Raw genomic sequence first — 4770 nt, 5'->3', positions numbered from 1 at the left:
TAACTTGGTAAAGAGTCATATAGAATGCATTTTGAGATTATGTTTCACAACATTATTTTTGTGAAATTCATCAACATTGCTGCATGCAGCTGAAGTTTAATTTTTCACTACTGTGTAGTGTTTTGTTTTATCGTTATGCCATATTGCAAATATTCCTGGTGCATACAAACCTATTTCTGAGTCTTTAATTATGTTTCTTTAATGTTACAAGAAACTGCCAAATTGTTTTCCAAAATGGTTATGCCAATTTACAATCTACCAGCAGGGTGAAAGAATTCTCTTGTGTTTCTCTCTGTGTCTGTCTCTATTTCTCACTCTCTCTCTATATATATTATCTCCCTGCTTATATCATTACAAATACCTCATATAATCAGATTAAACTTCTTTGGCCAAATTAATGATATAAAATATGTCATTGTAGTCTTAATATGCATTGCTAATATTGATAGTAAAGTTGAATATATTTTCATAAATCATTATGCAATTCTGTCAAATGTTTACTCATTTCTTTTGTGCATTTTCCCCATATGGTTGTTGGTTATTTTTCCTCTTGATTTTCAGCAATGTTTCATATGTTTTGGATAGAATACACATTGAGACACAATTCTATCAAAATTCTGTCCGTGTCCTTTCCCATTTTTCTGTGTTTCCTTGTCATCTTACTGATTTATAACAACTTTTTATGTTTTTAGATATAATTTTTATGTCATTTACATGTTTTTAAATATCTTCTTTCAGATTGTACATTTTTTCTGCTTCCCTTAGAAAGCCTTTATATAAATTGGAAGTTATAATTTAAATTTTGACAATAATGGGTTATTATCTTTGTACTTGTTTAAGAAGTCCTTCCTCATATCAGTCATAAAGATAATCTTATACATGTTCTAAAAGTTTTATCCTATATAATAAAAGCCTAATATGTTAAGTGTCCGGTCATCCAGTCATCCGTTCAACCAATCAAAGTGTAATATGCTAATGATATGCTAAGGCCACTCAACTGCTCACTATGACGTGCACTGACTACCAGGGGGCAAACGCTCTGACTGGTAGGTTAGCTTGCTGCTGGGGTCCGGCCAATCAGGACTGAGAGAGTTGGGCCAGACATCCCCTGGAGCCCTCTCTTGTCCATCCCCAGCCCCCATAGTGCACAGCTGGGGTCCCTCGGCCTGAACTGTGCCCTCTTGCAGTCCAGGACCCCTCAGGGAATGTCAGAGAGCCAGTTTCAACCCAATCCCTCAGGCCGGGGCCTAGGGACCCGACTGGTGCACAAATTCGTGCACCGGGCCTCTAATAATTTTATAAATCACATTTGGAATTGATTATTATGTGTGATTTAGAACGAGTCCAATTTCATTTTTTTCCTATTGATGGAATGTAAAACAGTCTATTCTTTTCTCATTGATTTGAAATGTCATAAATAAAGTTTCTAAATATATGAACTATGGTTAGCTACTCTGTTCTGCTGGTTTATACTTTACTCATGTACCAATGCTATTATATAACTTTGAAGGAGCCAAAAAGGCATACATCCTGGCTCCGCTATTTATTGTTTGTATGGTCTTGACTACTTAACTCAATTTGTGCTTTAGTTTGTTAATCTATAGTTATAATAATACCCCACTTCACCTGACAGTCATTGTCATCAAATCTATGTGGGATTTCTGTTATCCACCTTCATCTGACTGGGCCCCTCATTTTTTCTTGTTTGTCAGTGAGCACTGAACACATTAACCAATGCCTTAGTCAGCTAAACTAAATATATTCTAGAAATAAATATATTTTGAAATATAATTTAGAATATATGATGCTGCTAAATTATTAATAACACATATTCAGAAAGATACTATTAACATTTCAAAACTATTATTCTACCACATCAGTGTACATTTATGTATGAATAGCCATGATTTATTTTCCAACTATTCTGAAGAAATAGGAATCCGCATATTTCTCAATGTGACTATCATTGAAAACAGCTTCCCAAATGTCCTATAAAAGTGCTGTCCACATGTTAGCTTCCCAAACATTAACTTGAACTTTTAAATGAGGAGGACAATTATTATTAGTCAAAAGTCCTCTATCTGATAAGACAAGTCCTGATTAATTATTCTGTCTAAATTATTCATTGTTATAGCTACTTAATGAGCTGGTAGAACACTTAGATATTTCTTAGGTATATAGATTGTAATTCAATTTAATATACACTAATGCCTGAGGAGGAGTTCTTAACCATTAAGGCTTATTAAATTGTATATAAAAAATTCCTCTGAGAACAGAGGAATTGTGTCTCTTCCCTAACTATAACAAAAAACTGTCTTTTCTGCCCCTCTAGTTCCCGTGCCACCTTTTGGTTCTGAGATATAACAGATATTTATTTATACCCTTTGATTGAAGATTTTTTTAAATTTTTGATAGTTTCAAGTTGACTTTACATAGTAGACCCTTCTTTTGCTAACTGCAAAGCAATTGTATAATAATTTAATGCTTAGAAACTTGATAAATTCTTTTCAAGAACCTCAGCTATTTGATAAGTACCCAGTTACCTATTAACCAGTCTTAACTGTAGTCAGAACATACCCCTGAGGGCAACAGATCTTTCTAGGTAGTTTGAATCCCTGTAATATTGATATTGTTGACCACGACAGTAATTGATGTGTACCTGTTCATGGTATTACTGTAATTTGGTCAGGCCATAAGTTGTGTCTCTCATTTTCTGGGCAGTGATTCTAATATCAGTTCAGTTGTCACCTTTGCTTTGCTGGTTAGGTCTCCCTGGTGCATGTGTCACTTAAGAATTAGTCAAGGACAGTGGTTTATATCACAAGTGAGTTCCTTTTAAAAATATTTTTTTTATTTATTTCAGAGAGTAAAGGAGAGGGAGAGAGAGATAGAAACACCAATGAAGACAGAGAATCATTGATTGGCTGCCTCCTGCACACCCCCCTCCTGGGGATTGAGCCCCCAACCTGAGCATTTGCCCTGACAGGGAATGGAACAGTGACCTCTTGGTTCATGGGTTGAACCTCAACCACGGAGCCACATCGGTTGGCATAGCAGAGTTCTTGAAGCATTTGCTGTGCTTCTTTAGGTGCATTCAGCACATGGTCAGTTGAAGAGTAAGTGTAGGACTTACTGAGTTTGTGTAATGAGTAGAGCCGTTCTCTCCAGTGGGACCCACACAGTCTGGCTCCTAGGAGCCCTTTTCCCCTCTTCCTCTGGACAGAGTGAGGTTTTCTCTCTTCGCTCTGGGTTTTAAATGTTAGAGTTGCTGCCACAGCAAAGCAGCTTCCAACTGTGGCTGGCTTTAGAACAGGGCTAGGAGGAAAAATAAATTAAAAATAAAAACCTGGGATTCCTGCCACACTCACTGGCACTCAGGGGGCCCTTCTCCCAGTCTTCTGGCTGGAACAAGGTGTTTGTGCGGTTTTGGAGCACAGTTCTGCCCTTAGGCCCACCTGCAGGTGGAAGCTGGGATATAGAGGAGGGGGAAACAAACAGGGAGCCCATGCCTGTTACAGGTCATTACTAAAGTTTTACCTGCGTCCCCAATCAGTTGGCCTAGTCCATCTAGGCCAGTGGTCGGCAAACTGCAGCTCGGAAAACTGCGGCTCTTTGGCCCCTTGAATGTGGCTCTTCCACAAAATACTGACTTCTGCGCATGGGCCATGAAGTTTCAATCGCACTGTATGTGTGTGCCCACATGTGGTATTTTGTGGAAGAGCCACACTCAAGGGGCCAAAGAGCCGCATGTGGCCTGCAAGCCGCGGTTTGCCGACCACGGATCTAGTCTGACACCAGAAGTTTAGGATGTGGGAATTAACCAAATGGAGGAGGAGGTTGAGCCAAGGCTCAGCCGTGTACACTCAGCACAGCTGCCCTGGTTATGTGGCTCCTTCTCAATGCTCATTATATTAAAATTGGAAAGTCACATAAAAGGAAATAAGTAACTGGAGGCAGAGCTGTGTGTAGTCTGTTTAGTTCCATTTTATGGGGAGATTTGAAGATGCATTTGGGACAGATTTGTGACATAAACAAAGATTGAGTTTATGGGGGAAAGAATTGGAGGGAGCTTCTAGGAACCGCTTGAGTGTCGCTTGTCTCACTGGCCTGTGGATCATGTCATTGTAAGTAACAAATCCGGGGTATACATTTGTCCTCAGTGCTGCTAGGGGCAATGCTGGACTGGGAAAAGGCGGGCGGCCCCCTCTGCTGCCCTGGGTGAGCTTGTCCTGGACACAAGTCCCAGGTGAAGTGCTGCTTACACACCCTCCCTCTCCCAAGAGGAGCCATGCACAGAGGGAATGGGAATAGAAATTGGCTAGCAGTTATAGTCTAAGTCTGATTATAAAATAAGATTACTTTAAAATTTTTATTTTTACATTCAAGATACAGTCCTATTTGTTTATTGATTGATACCTTGTTTTTACCATTTACCATCAAGTTTTGGTCCTAATTTTATTTGGAATTGTGCCCCAAACCCAGGCATGTGCCTTGACCTGGAATTGAACTGTGACCTCCTGATTCATAGTTTGCTGCTCATCCACTGAGCCACACTGGCTGGGCTAGTCCTAATTTTAAGTAAATTAAACCTGAAAGTTTTTTTTTTTTAACACTCGCTATCCTCAATAGGGTTTTTGGTAATTACCATATATCAAGCTCCATCCTTGATATTTTACATAGATTATCTCCTTTACATCTCAAACAGTATTTAAAGCTCAGAGAGGTTATGCAATTTGCAAACAGCTGAGCTGAGATTCAAACCCAGAACTA

This window comes from Myotis yumanensis, unplaced genomic scaffold, assembly GCF_028538775.1.
Source record: "Myotis yumanensis isolate MYYU_CA2020_CCGP unplaced genomic scaffold, mMyoYum1.0.hap1 SCAF_1, whole genome shotgun sequence".
NCBI classification, from domain to species: domain Eukaryota; kingdom Metazoa; phylum Chordata; class Mammalia; order Chiroptera; family Vespertilionidae; genus Myotis; species Myotis yumanensis.
The sequence above is the reverse complement of the archived record's forward strand: the minus strand, read 5'-3'. Positions refer to the sequence as shown.